The sequence below is a fragment of the Petaurus breviceps genome, unplaced genomic scaffold, assembly GCF_028583685.1.
Source record: "Petaurus breviceps papuanus isolate PSGF00001 unplaced genomic scaffold, PetGlider_PUasm1.0 187, whole genome shotgun sequence".
Lineage (NCBI taxonomy): Eukaryota > Metazoa > Chordata > Mammalia > Diprotodontia > Petauridae > Petaurus > Petaurus breviceps.
Window position 1 is genome coordinate 8594130 of NW_027185799.1, and position 17842 is coordinate 8611971.

Below are 17842 nucleotides of genomic sequence, written 5' to 3' on the forward strand. Positions count from 1 at the left end.
GAGAGAGAGAGAGAGAGAGAGTTGGCTCATGGAGGGGAAAAAGTAAAAATTATTCTCCTCACATTGGCTGTTCCATCCATGTGTAATTCTGCTATGCCATTCCAAGAGGAAGGGTTGACTGCATAGCATGGTCAGTAAGCAGACAAGGAGGAGTAATTCTATTGCTTTCAACAAGTGACCACCACCCCATGTTCCCATGGAGACCTTAGTCAAAAGGTATGCTATGACTAATTTAGAAACCATTCTCCCCATTACCCACTGATTCAAAGAAATATAAGCCTGTTGGAAGGAGAGACTATAGGAACAGAATAGGAGCAGACTTCTTTCTTCTCAAAATCAACATGGCCAAAACAAGTCATTATCATTCCTCCCAAATATTCTTCTCCTGTTTCCAGCTTTTTTATTACTGTCAGAGGCACCAACAGCCCAGCTCACCACCTCTGTGTCACCCTCAACTCCTCAGTCACTCACCACACATATCCACTCCAATGCTGAATCTTGGCATTTTTATTTTCTCAACACTCCTCCTGCCCCCTTCTCTTCACCCCATAGCTTCCACCCTAGAATATATTGTTTCCTCCAATAAGCTCCTTGAAGGTACAGGCTCTGGGAACCCCCTTGAACTGATTAAATAGTCCCATTTGATAAGGCATTTGCCAAAAGCCTTACATTGTGGCTGGGCTCAAACCTCTGTTACTAGACCTTAAGCCTATCAAAATATCAGTCCACCCTTGAACTGGCCTAGCCCACCATTGTCTGTAGTCTCCAGGTAGCCTCCAGCAACTTCCCACCCTTAATCACTCATTGATCTCATCTGACTTCTCCTGAAGACCTTCCCCAAACTTCTCCTCTAGACCACCCCTAGATTCCTCCCACAACCTTCTGTTTATAAGACCCCATCTTGTCTCCATGTTTGTGAGAGTGCCATAGAATTCCCTAGCACAGGCTTACTCTGTGTCCAATACAAGCGAATTTTTAATAAACTTTGCTTTTCTTTGGCTGAGAGAAGACTTGAGTCGAATTCATTCAACAGGACCCAGAGTGTTGGTATTTTGGGGTCTCCAGAGCAACCTTAACCTTCTTTATGGGTAACCTCTTCATCTTGTTCTAGCTTTTAGCATAGTACCTAGCACATAGACAGTGGTTAATAAATCCTAAATGTTTAATTCTCTACTACACTAGTTTCATAAAGTCAGGACAGTTTTAAAAAGTACATCATTCAAAATATGAAGCTAGTGGGAAGCAACATGCCATAGGAAAAAGGGAACACTACATTTGAAATTAGAGAACACAGATTTGAAATGAGACTCTGCTAATCCCAAGTGACCTTGGACAACTCATAATGCCTCTGGGCCCCAATTTCCTCATATGCAAAATGAAGAGGACACAGATTCAATTATATTTATGGTCCCTTCCAGATCTTAGCCTCTAATTTTTCAACTCAAAAATAAGAAAGTTGACCTTGTAGGCCTCTAAGGTCCCTTCCTACTCTTCATCTATGATCATATGATCCTACAAAAAGCAACCAAGTCTTGCCCATTCACTTCCATTTCTCAATTGCCAAGCTCTGTTAAAGTCCATACCCTCAAACATTACTGTGTCAGAAAGGTCTTTCTTATGTATACTGACATTAGAAAAGTAGCATTCTAAATGCACGACAGAAATATTAGGCTAATAAGAGAAGGGTTACAAAAGTAATATTTTGCTGTCTTGACCACTTTAAGCACTTAGGCTGCATTTCAGTTGTGCAAGTGGCTTGTTCATGCCTCAGAAACACACTTGAACACCTAAAACTGCTGACAAAGGTGTATGCTAGGCAGTCCAAGGGCTATAATGCTGAATTATATTTCTTCAGAAACCAACCTCATGGAATCAGAGCAAGGTTATGCAGTGGCTCGATGCCTGCCAAATCTACCCCGGGAGAAACATCGTCTTGTTTCTTATGGAAAATGTGTGCTGCCAAGGCAGTCACTGAAGAGCCCTGCTGAATGAGCCTTGGGGGTATCTGAAAATATCAGTGGATGTTCATTTAAAATTGAAAGGAGGAGGAGAGTAGTATCCAACTGCCCAGCAAGGAATCCAGCCTTCATGGCATACATCAGGGGAGTTATTCAGATGGCAAGGCAAGAGCACCACTTATGCTGGATGGCTCTCCATCCATATCGGATGCCTCATTCTTCAAGTCAGCCTCAACCCCTGACATTCCTTCCACCTGGAATTTCCACCACATGTGGAGGAATTCTCATCCAAACTCCCTCTATCAAAGAGCTAAATGGGTGGGATACTGGACCGGGGGGGGGGGGGGGGGGGGGGGGGGGGGGGAATCCACCACAAGCTCTTTCTTTTTTGAAAATTCTCTGTAAGAAACCAACAAGAAAGAAGGACTCTGGCGAAGAGAAATCCTTATCATGAATGCAACTGAATTCAAGCCTTTCCAAGAACTAAAATTGGTGGTAGCAACCAAAACAGACGGTCGGAAAGAAGAAAGCAGGAACATTCTAAGAGGTGTGGAGGTGAAGTACTTTGTGTAAGGTGAGGATACAAGACTTCTTTGTGCTCAATGAAAGCAGAAAGGGCTAAGCAAATACCAGGTACCCAGAACCACGAAAGGGGCGATGGAAGATACGAAAGAAGAATAGTAGAACCCTTTCCCTTGAGGAGTATACAACCTAGCTGATGCGATGTTCAGTCTAGCTGAAGCAATGCTTCAGTTTTGGCAGGACCTTCATGCAAAGATAGTTTGGTATAAGAGAGGATTATAGGCCATATTATCATAGACTGAGAACTGCAAGAAAACATAAAGACCAATCTGTACATTGTACAGACGAGAAAACTGATGCCCAGAGAATTAAGTGACTTGTCCTTGGACTCCAAATCCAGCACTTTTTTCCACTCGACCTTGAGTGACTGTTGGCTTTGGGTCATCCCAGAACTCTACCACTTATTAGATGTGTGACTAGGTAAATTACTTAGCATCTAATTCTCAGTATTCTCAGATGCAAAATATGGAGAGTCCTGCTTGTGAGAATCAGATCAATCTGCAGCTGTCAAAACTTCCATGAATCAGTGATCTCAGCAACTTTCATACTGGTCCAGATCAGAATCCCTTCCTGCCTTTCACCCTATACATTTCCTTCTTAGGTCTTTCTACAAATCTTCCACAGGGAAATTACCCAAGGAGCTCTCTGCTTCTTTTAACATTTTGTGGGTACCAGGGCAACAACCATTATGTTCACTGAGTTTGAATCCTACCTCAATCTTAGTAACTGCATGACCTTAAGCAAAGCCCTGTACATCTCCTGGTCTCATGCTCCTCATCTGGGGATAGGGATAATAATAGCACCCACCTCAGAGAATTGTAGGTAATTGTACTTAAGATCAAATGAGATAACATTTAAAGAGCTTTGCAAATATTTAAGTGCTAAGTTGATGTAGCTATTATTATCTGTTATCCATCACTCTCACTACATCATCAACCAAATTCCTCTTCCCATCATATATATTCTCATTAATATCTTTTATACCGTGCCATACTTCTATGTCATTGTTGAGGGATGGTTGTTCAAAGCCTGCCTCCAGCCACCATTTATTTTTCCATTGTTGTTAAGTCATCTGAAGTTTTTATTCTTGTGGTACTATTTTAACTCTGCACCCCACATACTTTAGAGTATAGAAATAACTTCTTGGAGTCTCAAGGACTCTGAGTTGCAGTCACTCAGAGACCCACCCAACTTGAGACAAGGACATCACCACCAACCTCTGATTTCAGAATTGGTAGTACCCTTTATGAGTCTGAAATTCAATGCTTCCAGTGCCTACTAGATGACCCCCAGCACCCCAATGACTGCTGCCACTCTTTCTGGGTCCTGCAGGAGAAAAGGAACTTTATAGCTGCACCTAGCCAATCCCTAGATTTCTATGGGGATGGGAGGATGAGTGAGACATGTCTAAACTCTTCCTGAACCCCTCACAGACCAATATCTTCTGATCACAGACAACAGCTCTGGGATTTAAACTGGGAGTTCTACCTGACCATTGAAGCAGACCTGAGACTCAGCAGCAGCCAACAGTATTACCTCCTGTCCTGCTGGTACTAGCCCGCACCCCCTCAGATTAGCTGGAAGCCTCATGCACCCCTCCTGGACACTATGAAGAATCTTTATAATCACTGACTGGACAATAAATGTGGTAAGTATCTTTTCTCTATTCATTATCTTAACTCATCATCAAAAAATCAGCATATTTCACATGGGCCATAAATTTTGTAATACATTTTTTGATCAAATTATTTAAATACACAGAAGTCCTGCAAAAAGCATTTGCTTTGTGCTCTGCACACCAGATGTGTCCCTGTTGGTTCAGACTTGTGATTCTATCAAGTCTAGGGAATGACAAGTATGAAAAAAACCCAACAGTCTTTGACCACTGGGGCCAAGAATAAGGACCACTGACTGAAGAGTTAAGTGCAGTGACTTGTCCATTGTTACAAAGCTAGACTGTGTTAAATGTCAGACTTGCATTGAGGTCTTCTTGACTCCAAGGCTGACTTTCTATCCACTATGCCATATTGACCATCCCAGATCATAATGGCCTATGACTCCATTACTGGAAGTACTCCCACCAATGGGCCAGAATCATAGGTCAGAGTGAGAAGGGCCTTTAGAAACCATTTAGTCTAGCCTAAAACTGAACAAGAACCTTGTCTACAATTTCCCAGATTGATGATCATTCAGCATTTGCTTCAAGATCTCAAGGGAGAGGGAAATTACCACCTTCTTAGGAAGCCCATCTCACTTTTTGTATAGCTCTAACTGCTCAAGAGTTCTTTTTACATTGAACCAATATCTGCCTCTTGGCAATTTCTACCCATGATTCCTAGTTCCAGTCTCTACAGCCAAGTAGAAGTAGTCTAATCCTTTTTCCATATGACATTCTAACACCTAACAGTTATCAAATATCCAGTAACTTTTTCTTCCAGGCCCTTCAATACATCTTCTCATGACATCACCTTCCTAGTCACTCTCCCCTCTGGATGCTCTTCTCCATGGCAATGTCTTTTTCAAAGATCGCACCCAAAATTGAACGTAACACTCCAGAGACTATTAACTCCTGTGTTCTGAACACTGTGCCTCTTAATAGAGCCTCACAATAGTCTAGCTTTTTTTGGCTACTATATTACACTGTTGACTGCTACTGAGATTTCAGGTCCCTAAAAGCCACAAATCTTTTTCAAAAGACCATACCTCTATGCCTTCCCATCCTGTGGGATTCTCGTCCATATCTTTACATAAATCATCCATAGTTGTTTAATCTGATATATAGGAGAACTTCCTCTAGGATTCTTAACATTATGTATGTATTTATATTGACAGATTGATAATAATACATGTATTATGTACATACACACATATGCTAGAGAAGAGAGTTTAATGATACATTTTGCTTTGAATCAAATGATGCTTCTTTTTTTACTGTAAGTATAGTAAGATCTTATATTTTCTTTGTTGACTATGTGAAAGACTTCCTGATTGCTTAGGTTTTCACTGAGCATGCCCTTGATATATTTACAAATTATCTCAAAGATTTTGAGGAGATGAGTATGGATCAGTAGTTAGTGAGATCTTCTTAATCACTTGTTTGGTTTTAATGTCCATTTCCTTACTCATTCAGTATTTTTCCCCTTTCAAATATCCTGAGAATCAATTCCTCCAAATTATGCCAAACCGAGGGCAGACATCCTTGGTCATTCACACTTAAAAAAAAACAAAAAACAAAAAACCACAAGTGCATGAAAACAACATGTAGTCCCTTTGTTGTCTTTAGTGCCATTTTTACTTCATGCAGCAAGGACTTTGGTGTTTGTGATACTAGAATCTAAATGATGTGGTTCCACTGTTATTGGTGATAGGAAATAGTTGGATGTAGAAATCTTGAGAGATCCTTTCCATTTTTAATCTGTCTGTTGTCTAGTTTTATCATTAAGTGCTCTCAGGATTATCTGGCTTATTTGGGAGGATGGGTTAGGCTTAGCTACCACATGGAGCCACAACTCTAAATTGTGGACCCCCAGCTGGCCCTGTGGTTTCATTGGTAAAAGAAACTCCTTCCACCAAAGCAGATACTCTTCTCTTATAGGGCTATCTAGGGCACTAGAAGAGAGTTAACCAAGGTCACAGACAATTATGTGTCAGATGAAGAGCTTCAGAGTCAGGTTTTCTTGACTAACACTGGTTCTCTGTCTATCATACCACACACTACCTCTAGACTGGGAGGATATTTATAGTAAAAATATGGATATTTGTGTTTTCAAGCAGTTTGGAAATTACAGAATTTTCCCAATGTGATAGAGCCTGTTCTCATATTCAGTTTGGAGGTAATCTCGTTGTTCACATAAATTGCTTGTCTAATTTTATGCACACACACACTTCAATGAAATAACTTAACCAGTTGCTCACCCAGATGTCATAAAATGGACATGTGGTTTTCATCCATTTGGTTTTTTTAGTGTGAATGGTTTCTGAGTGACTCTTCAATAAAGAAGTCCTGTGGCACTTTTAAGTTGGATGTAATCAGCATAACATCCTACATAATTAGGAATATTTAGGAGAACTTATTTATAGAAAGTCCCTCTCTTATTTGAACTCTGAATGGACCATCCCCCTTAACACTTTCAAATGACTTTAGTGAGCACATATCTCCTTCATTTAATGCTGACCACTTGATTACTTATCAAAGTTATCACCATGGTCACACATGTGGGAGAAACCTTTTCAGAAGACAGTTACCAAGGCTGCCATAATCCATGAGTACAAGATATTCTGGGCATGACCCTTTGATGTCTCCCAGAAAAAAAGTGACTTTGCATTTTAATTTAACTACATGATGTGCTCTTTTAAAGTACAAATTGTTGTTTAAAAAAACAAATGCCAAACTGCAGAAACTATGAAAATGGAGGTAAGGTATAGTACAAAGCCCTTTCAGACCCTGCCCCAGTCAAACTCAGAATATCTCATTTGAAGTTTTATAAGGGTGTCATACTTTTGTGGCCATGTCTTTCTGTGAAAGAATAAGAAAATATGGCATAGTTAGAAAAGACAATGGACTTGCCTCTTGGATGTGGGGTGCCTTAGTTCTTTTTCTCTGTCCATATATTTACATGAGTAAATGGGAAAAACTAAAGAGTCACCCTGGTCTAGAGACCTGAGAGGAAGAGTTTGTTGCCTCATTTGGGATCCTGCTGCTGAGTGAAGATTCTTAGGAAGCAGAATTGAGACTTCGTCCTGGTTCTAAGGGTAAAGGTTTCTTTTTTTTTTTTTAAACTCTAAAGGAGCATACCATTGTGCTAATCAAGGGCTTTGGCTGAGCTAAAAGCTGGATGTGCTAGACACTATCACCAATCAGTAGGACAGCATGTCCTGAAGGAGATGTGACCCAGGGAGCTCAGCAGAGCAGTGTGCCCAACCAAGACAGATGTCTGGATTGGTAAGGAGCCCAGGGGCATTATGAGAGGACATCAGAGGCCCTTCACACTTCTTTCCTATGTGCAGATCCTATCACATGCAATCTCGAAACTTGCTTACTCCCTCCATTGATAGGACGAGTAGCTAGGTGGCATAGAGGATAGAACAATGGGTTTTGAATTAGGAAAACTAATCTTCATGAGTTTAAGTCTAGCCTCAGGCACTTCTTAGCTGTGTAGCTCTGGGATAGTCACTTGATCTCAGTCTCCTCATCTGTAAAATGAGTTAGAGAAGGAAATGGCAAACCATTCCAGTATCTTTCCTAAGAAAACCCCAAATGGAGTTATGAAGAGTCAGACACGAATGAACAACAATGTTTATAGGAAAGTATTTTCTCACTTGGGGGGAAAGGAGATGTTATACACTGAATAAGAACTGAAGAAAAATTGGCTTTGTCAGTTAATTATAATGATGTGATTAAGGAATAAGTCCCTAACACTTGGTATGGTATCATTCTAAGACAGAGATGACATCTTAATCTGTTTTGGCCAATTTGAAATAGTTTATTATCTGGTTAAAGACAAAAATCATGAAAAGTGACTCTATTTTTGTATATGCCTGGCTATAAATAGAAATTTAGTTATTGTGTGCCTCACTGTGAAAGTCTATATTTTTAAAGTAAAGTCAGGTTATATTTAAATAGCATTATAATAATACTAATATGTATATTACAATAATATTATATTATAATAAGTTTCAGTTTCTTTAGTTTGAAGGATAAAAATAATTTCCTCTTGGATTGAATATCTGATAAATGTTTGCCTTAAGAATAAAATTCTGTAGATTTACAACCTAGTGAAATGTCTTGTACATGCCTATGAACAGTTAATTTAGTTCTTATAAAAAATTAGTAAATATACACTGAAATCTTATATTCTCTATACTTAGTCATTGGTATATTGTTAAAAAAAAATGTCCACAAAACCTGCCTATTTCCCAATCACGTTTCTTTATCAAACCATACATACCCTGAACACGCTTAAATCATTTTCAAATAATTTTAATAGGAGTAAGAATATAGAAATGAGTCAATAGCAGTTGATATCCCCTCTACTACCTTTTAAGATTATACTAACCTTTATTTTTTCTATTCCTTTGGAATTTTTACCTCTGAGATAACTATGATATTGATCTCTGAATAACTTCAGTATTGTGTCCCTGTAAATTTCTTGCACACATTTGGTCAAATTCAACCACTCTTCCAAAAGACAGCTAATTGGCAGGGTAGACAGAGCTCTAGGTCTGGAGTCAAGAAGGTCTGAGTTTGAATCTGACCTCAGAGAAAAACTGGTTGTGAGATTCTGGGCAAGTCAGTGAAATCTTCTGTTTCCCTCAGTTTCCTCATATATAAAATGAGGATAACAATAGCACCTACCTCCCAGGGCTGTGAGAATCAAGGGAGAACATGTAGAAAGAATTTTGCTAACCTTAAAGTATTCTATAAAGGGTCGCTATTATTACTAATAATCTTTTTATGTCCCAATGCTCGATCCACATTTTATTCTTTGGATGCTAATATGACAAAGTCCAGAGAAATTGACCTCTATTATCATTGTTGATTAAACTAGATCACTACAGAAATGTCAGCAAACCTGGGCTACTTGACCTGTATTTGTTATTCTCCCAGTTTCTTCTCTAAATGCTCTGGAAATGATACCACTGGGTTGATTGCCAGACCTTCTGCAGACTCATTTCCCCCTCAATTTCTTTTCACTGTTTTGAGGTGTAATAGCTTAAAATCTGTAATCCTTCACAATGCTTTAAGAGTGAGAACTTACTCTAACCTGGTGTCACTTTTATCATGTCTCTTTGTCTGGAAAGGGCCTCAAACAAGTATTAGGGCTTCAACCACCCTAACAAGTGTTAGGTAGATGAGTTGTTACTAAACAAGTCACTGGTATTTTTTTAAGAGATTTGTCCCATTGCTGGACTAAGCAGCATGTATACTGTTTTAACTGTTCCAAAGCCACTATGTTTCATAGAATCCTAGTGTTCTAGCATGAGGTAAAGAGGGATTCTGTTTTAAAATGTCAATGCAACAACACATTACAATTTTAATTGATTTAATGTTATCTACTTTATGCCAACACTTCCCCAACTTTCCTTTGTTCTGTAAATATGGCATGGCTTCAAAACTCTAAATCAGAATTTGTGGGTTCTTTCAATGTATTTCAGGTAGGAAAGAAGTTCTAGGATCAAAACATGTTTGTAGGCACGATCTGAAGAAATGCTGTTATGTCAAAGCCAACTGGCCAAAGTATAATTTAATGGGTCACCAATAAGAAGGAAGCTGTTGGTGAGGAACATCCTTGTTCATTTCACAGAGGCTCTACTAGTAGTAATTACTGTCATATCACTAAAGGAAAACTGACGTGGGTTTGAGTTCCAGCTCTGTCATTTTCCCACTTTTGTGACCTTAGGTAGGTAAGTCATTTGGGCCTGAGTTTCCTCATGTGTAAAATGAGGTCTGTAGACAACTTCTTAGGTCTTTTCCTGCTCTAACTCTATAATCCTAGATAGTCATGTCATGAATCAGAATTATAAATTAAGGAATTTGTGGGGATAAACTTTAGCTAAAAGACCCAGCTAATAAAAGAAGTCTGAACAATTGAAAATTTCATTTTTCTGGGACTTTAGGAGTTTTTAAAAGTCATAACAACAACATTAATAATCTAGCATCTATTTTTTCAATAAAAAACACTTTAAGGTTTGCAAATTGCTTTTAAAACATATTGAACTTGGTCCTCAAAACAACCCTAGCAGGATGGTTCTATTATTTAGTACATTTTATAAATGAAAACTCAGAAAGAAGTTAAGTGACTTGCCCAAGAATACAGCTAGGAAAGTGTTTGAGGCCAGATTTGAACTGCGGTCTTCTTCCAGATTCCAGACCCAGTGCTCTACATGCTATGCTACCTAGCTGCTTTAATAAGCTAAAATTATCCTTGCTTCCTGGCCAACATGAGGCATCCCTCAAAAGAATCATATGTGGTATTGGAAAACATTCCTTATGCTGCTGTCACTAAAGTTTTCCTATGATACTTAACCACGTGGAAGGAACCTGGATTCTCAAAAGCTATGCCAGGGTAGCGTAAGTTCTAGAAGGTTTCACCAGTCTGGAAGACCCCCAAACACAATTACAGTGAGAGACTATAGGTATTTTCTCTGAGGAACACCCCAGTTTAAGTCCAGAGAAGAACATCACTAGAACGATGGGACAGATTTCTTCAGTTCCAGCAAACGTGAAGGCCATCCACTAAGCTACAGAGGAGATGCAATCTACCCATGAAATCATGACTTCTTGATGTATAAGGTTTCTACTAACCAAAAACCAACACTAAGTTCCATTTTAGATATAATAACTACTTTAAATATACCACTGGTCACACCGCTGCTTGATTCTTTAGTCATACTCTTCAGTTTCTTTTTTAGACTTCTCTGGAATGCCATGCTAAATCCCAGTGACTCACTCATCTCTGTTGAACATTTTTGTCCAATGTGTATCAGGATCAAATTCTAAAAAGTTGCTATAAAGTCCTTCTAATAACCATAGCATGGACCAAAGTGAAGAATTTGGTCATGTGGTCAAGTTCTATAAACAGTGTGAGTATTAATAATTTCAGCTACAAATTAGAAAAATAGTTTAGTTGGATGAGAGAAAATCTGAGTACAACAAACAACTTTTCCAAGTCTGTCTCACCCTTTCTGCAAGGATACCCTGACCTGATGGTCAAGGATACCTATTCCTTTGATGAAATCAAAACACTTTTTCATAATGAAGTTTGCTATATTTAAAAAGAAAAAATTACAGTAACATTTTCCTAAGCCATGTGAAGCAATATTGGCATACTCCATACAGTTATGGCACCTTGCTGTTCAAAAATGTCTTTGTACAAACCTTCTCTTTGCCCCAATATCCAAATATCTTTTGCATCCCCAGGCACTCTGTCCATACTCCTTCCCTGACTTGCTAGTCAACATCACCCAGTTCCCCTCTATACTTCCCTAATTCAGATGTCCAGCAACTTTTGCTCCCTAGGCACTTGAATTTTAAACCTTTTGTCTTGAAGTGTAAAAAGAAAGGCTTTGGCTCTCAGATAAATTTCAAATATCAGCAAGCAAATGGGGAAAATATTTGGGGGACAGAAGGAAGCCTGAAATCTCATTACATGTGACACTGACCTTGAAGGCAAAACTGACTCTTTTTGCTTCATAATTATTAGTTGAATATTTAATTTTTGCCACTAAGCACATTTAATCTCATTTTTAAAACTTTATTATCTTTATTTCTCTTTGATGTTTAACACGAATTTTCTATCAATATCCCCCATTTTCAACATATTGGAAAACATCGCTAGGCTGACTATCCTATTTTTACCTTCTGTCCCGAAACTTCTGATAATGTAGTATGTCACTGGGACACATCTTCATTAATTGGCTTAACTGTATTCCAGAAGACTGAAAATATCTTGGAACTGTCTATTGGGGATGGGAAGCTAGGACTCAGTGACAAGGACCTGTATCCAAACAAGGTATTTTGGTATTCACTCAAATAAATAGGTCAGCAAAGCTTATGATGGCATAGCAAAAACTTGCTGGTCCAGATGCCTGACAACCTAGGAAGGAACAGAACCTGGGCTTTTGTTTGACATTGGGTTAAGGTCACCAAGCAACAAAGACCCTTCACCAACTTTACTAAAGCTATAGCTTTCCATAATGAATTCTTAAGGAAAATGTTCCCAAGAGATAGAAGTAGCAAAATAAGGTTTTTCTTTTATTGTTTTTGTTGTTATTGTGATTTTTCCAAAGTCCTAAGTTTGTATAAGTGGAGAATTTGCTAAGCCAATAATAATAACTTCAGTATTTTTCATTCATTCAAACCCACTATAATTCAACGTAGTGAGAGTATAGATCCAGCAGACACCAAAACTGACAATTCCATGCTTGCTGTTTCCATTTCTGTCTGAACGATGAGTTCCCAATGAGTTTCTCCACTGCCAGCTGTCTATGGTCTTGTAAGATCTAGTTTGTCAACAGGTAGAAAAATAGTGCTTCCAGATGGTCAGCTATCATCTTTAGGTACATGCAAGTAGACAATCCTATTGTTTTTTAAAATGTTTACTAAGTACCCAGATTGGCTAGGGTACAGAAAAAAGGAACCAGTCATTAATGACCAATTGCTTATTGGCATACAGAACTACAAAACAATTAGTCTCTAAATTTATTCACAGACTCTGGATAGGATCCTAAGTATTTAGATTTGAGAAGATAAAGCTGAACGAAGTTGAAAAACAAATTTTGTTTAAATAGCCAACAATCCATAGAGTATCCAGTGTGTGTAAGGAATTATATTAGGAACAATAGGAGGGACTAGAAAAAAAGAAAAGGGAAAAAATGAATGCCATAGCCCTTGCACTCAGTGGACTGGGGAATTATATTTATTCATTCAGTCAACATTTATTCGTTATGCTATGCAAGGCATTGTGATGCCTCATGTGAGATCAGTGTATACCATTAGGACACATCTAAAAAATCACCTTCAGAAAAATTCAAAATAGGTGTAGTTCTTCCAGTGCCATAGTTTTAAACCACTACGTATGACTCACTCCCCCCAGTGAGATCAGTTAGGAAACATAGGCTGGCCATAGGGAATCAGGTTACTTCTGACAACAATCATGTGATCCGATGCTGGTCATTCATCTCATGACTCCAGATCATAAAGTAGCTTGGCCAAGTGAAGGGGAAGTCATCAGATAAGGCTTGCCTGCCCAGTTTCACCACTGATCTCACCATGCAGTACTGAAGAAAGCACTTCTTATTGGAAAAAAAAAAATGCCCTTAGGATTTAGATTTAGACCCTCTGGATACAGAGCTGGAATGGACTTTGAAGATCATGAATCCAATTCTTTCATTTGACAGATGAAGCCCACAGACATTAAGTAATTTTATTCGAATCAAGGTTCTAGGGTCCAAGGTTCTTTCCATTATACCAATACAAGCCCAGAACTGTTTTTGGTCTTAAAAAGAAGTATGAGACACACTTCTTACCTCAATATAGATTAAATGTGGTCATGGACATAGATCTAAATGATTAAAACCACTTCCCCCCTCCAAAAAACCCCTACGTGTTTTTACATATACATACATATCTTTATATTCACACATACAAATACACATGTATATATATATGTATATGTAATATAATAATATATGATATACATATAAAAATATACACATATTCAGTGATGTGCTGGAGTCAGCTCACACCAGTCTGTGAAAACTAACGACATTTTTATTGTGATCATTTGACATCTCATAAATCATTAAACACTAAAAACCAGGTCTTGATTCATTGTTGATTATCTAGACTTATGAAAGTGACAGAGAAAATGTTAAAAAAATGCATTTTAAACTTGAAAAGTATATTTTATGTATTTTTTTTTTGCTTGAGAGCTGCTTGTTAAACATCTACTAGCATACCTCGGCATAAGCTCTATCTGTATATGCATATAAGTAATTATGTATTAAGTAATTTGGTTTGGAGCTGTGAGTCCTATTTATATATAGTGATAGGACTCCACCTATTCTGATGCATGAAGTCATCATGGAAATGATGTAAGATCTCCAAGACTACATTTGAAGAGTACAAGTCTTAAAAGAGCCAATCAGACTAGAAATACACACACACATACACACGATATAATTGAGGCCTTTCTAGGTCCAGGAATAGACAAATCATCCATATTTATGTCATGTGAGGGCCAGCCTCCAGCTGCCTACCAGACTTTTTTTTCCCCCAATCACAGTAACTTACTAAACTGTCTATGATGGCATAAGGGGGTTGCTGTTGGTACTAGCCAAAGAAGCATTTGCACTGTTGTAACCATGGATCTCTGATATGTAAAAATATGATTAAATGATCTCTAAACTACTAAGATACCATGTTCTGTAAGAATTGTTTCTTAGAAGGCTGATCTGGCAATAGGTTCAGGAGAATAACAAAGAGCCTCCTTCGATAATTGGGCTATGAAGTAGTAAGGGGACAGATTAGGGCAGCAGCAGGAATAGAAAGGAAGGGAAGAATCTGGAAGCCACTTAGAAGAATTTTAAAAAGTAATCCCCCTACTATATTTCTCCATATAAGGTCCAAGTCAAGATGGCCTCCCCCCTCAATGGCCCGAATAAGGTTCAATATATTAAATTTTAAAACATTTAGCAAACTCTATCAGTTCTTCAAAGATAATACAAAATAGTAATACCCTCTGACTCTAAAGAGAGAACAGTACCGAGTCAGGTTCACAATCTTAGGTAAGAGACCTTGAAGAATAATATCAGTAGTCCTTCAGTTATGATACATGATAACCATGAGACAGGAAAATGCCAAGAGGCTGGAAGACTCCTTGCCTCAGAATTAAGGACACTTTTGTAAAATGTTAAACCAAAGACTGTAGTTACCAATTCACAAAGTACTAATTGGGAGACATTTCCAGCACTTTCTTAATCAAGTAAAGATATATACCCCCTAGACCACAAACAGTTCTTCATATAGAAGAATTCCTTTCTACAAGGATGTACCAGAAATGTGATATTCACAGCACCCACAGAGATTATGAATAGGCTGGTGTGGTTGTTAATCACAAAATGTAACAGGTTTTCCACATGGAGGACAGAAACAAGACATTTATTCAAATACCAGGAAACCAAGTCCCCAAACCAGAAAGTCAAAGTCATTATAGTAACCATGAAGTTGGTATACATAGTCAATGCAGCGAACATCTACATTTCCAAGCCTTCAAAACAAAACAGGCCCTAAGGGCAGCTAGGTGGTGCTGTGAATAGAGCAGGGCTCTGGAGTCAGGAGGACCTGAGTTCAAATCTGGCCTCAGACACTTAACACTTAACTAGCCTTGTGATCTTGGGCAAGTCACTTAACCCCAATTGCCTTCCAAAAAGCCAAAAAAAAAAAACAAAACCCCAACAAAACAGGCTCCCTCAAGCAAGGGTCCTCCTCTCTCACTCATTCCCTCAAGCAAGGATCCTCCTCTCCTCACTCACAGTAGCTCCTCAGCCTCCAGGCTGCTTGCTCCCAGAAGTTCTCAATTCATAGCAGTTCTCAGAAGTTCTCAGGATCCTAGCAGTTCTCTCTCTCAGCAATTCTGGCTTTCTAGCTTGGGCTTTTCCTTATATATGGTATTAGCTCCTCTTTGTTCTGCCACTTCCTGTTATATCAGCAACTTCCTCCAACTGTGGGATTCACAAGTTCTGGATCATGAACTTGAAACAAGGTGCTAAGTACCTGTTTGCCAATACAAGGGGCTGGAAGACCTTCAAATTCCATTACCATTACAAAGGACTAAGACATTTTCATAGTGTTAAACTGGCAACCTTAGTCTCCTAATATCCTCTTGCCTACAAACTATTAAAGATCCATGACTTTCTTAAGGCATTACTGCCATTTTCTCAACTAACTCTTAAATAACCAACTCTACTAATGTCAGTGTATTCAACCCCAGAGAGTTGAAAAAAAGTTGTCAGCCAACCAGCTTGGATAGCTCAATGAAAACAATATATTCTACTCCATGCCAACAACTCTGTCTTTAAGACAAACAAGAGTCATGGTGATCATTGGTCTTTGAGGAGAGCAGAACTGGTTCTACTTTAACCAGCACCAGTAGCATTTCCCACTTCCCATCCTTTATCGTTCACTTTCCAATCCATGCTATTACTAAACATTATTTGCATAGAATTTTATTATTTTTATATATGCTCTCTCACTTGTTACTCATAATATCCTTGGAATTTAAACATTATTATCCCTGCTTTATAGAAAACAGAAGCTGGCTTCTAAACAGGTGACTTGTCCAAAGCTTGTAAAAGAGCAGGAAATAAAAGTCAAACCTAACTCTAGCTTCTTTCTGTGACACAAGGCTGCTTCTTGTCACCATGATACCTTAAATTTATGGATAGGAGGAATGAGATGATGACAACTGTCTTCTCTACTTGGGGTAAGAGTAAAGGGGTAAAGATTAAGAAATTCATGATATGTTCTTAGTGAAACTTTCATCCTTTCTGCCTTTATGCTGCCATCTCATAGTCACTGAAAACTAAATTACAAAAGAAAGCAAGATTCAATATCATGGATTGGCAACAATCCTTCCATGCCAGTTATTGCCAGAGACACTAAAAATGCTTTATAAAAAAACATTAGAGTTGCTAAGCCTCAAAATGTTAGAGGACACACCCTCGTTTTTCTCAATAAACTTATTAATGACCATCATCTATGAATTTATTTAAACCCTTCTTGCATATAATTCAGCTTTCCGCCAGTACCATTTATCCTCCTATAGCGGGTAGAGCACTAGCCTGAGTCAGGGAAAGCAGAATTCAAGTCCTGTGTCTGACAAACACTGGTTGTGTGACCCTGGGCAAATCATTTAACTTCTCAGGGCCTCAGGCCACACTCTGAGACTGCAAATTGCAGAGCAGGTGCTGACCTGCATTAGTACAAGGAGCTGCTTCACCAGGAGCTCCCTACAGCAAAGGAATCAAAGTTCAGGTATGAAAACACATTTTTTTAATAATAATTCTCTGTGTCAGGGAGTACTTCCTTTATTACTGTTCGTACTCAAACTGTCTTAAGTATGACTGGGAGATAGGCTTCATGATTAAAAAAGTGATTTTTTTTTTAACTGAAAAGCTTCTTCCATACCTTTTGGAACCTCTATTTCTCACATGACCATAGCTATCCCAAGTTCCATGAATGGAATTTCCATCTCCTTACTCTATCTTGTCCTTGTTTATACGTTCTGTGGTTGACAGAAACATAGACTCACAAATGTATATTATTCCAAGAGTCTCAGATTGGGAGCCCAGAGGTCATGTAGTTCAGAACACATCTAGCCAGTTAGAATCAGATTAATATGTTATTGGGGAATATTTAATAAAATAAAAATACAATACAGCATAGCTAATATTAATATATGTAGTTTTCTAAGTCAATATGTTCCTGCAGGGATTCTTGTGTATAGCTTAGTGGACCCTGTTTCTATTTGACATCACTAGTGTATTTCAATCCCCTTATTTTACAGAAGGACAAACAACAACACATTAGGAAAATGAGATTCTAAAAAGTCATATGACTTGCCCAGGGCAAGTAGGTCCAAAATCAAGGTTTTGCATATGGTTTTATCATAGTTCAAACCAAGATTTGAAGCTAAATCTTTAGATTCCAAATCAAGTACTCTCTCCACTATGACAGTTTTCCCAGAAAACCTACAAGGTTTGTTGTCACCCCTCCTTCCCCAATTCTCCACCCTTCTAGG

General features: G+C 38.4%; 1 protein-coding gene across 9 annotated transcripts in view; it reads right to left on the reverse strand.

Annotated features, from left to right (window-relative positions):
* The window catches only part of ZNF462 (zinc finger protein 462), a 162225-nt gene that overhangs the window by 100853 nt on the left and 43530 nt on the right, over positions 1-17842 (reverse strand). The gene's annotated exons all lie outside the window — the stretch shown is intronic.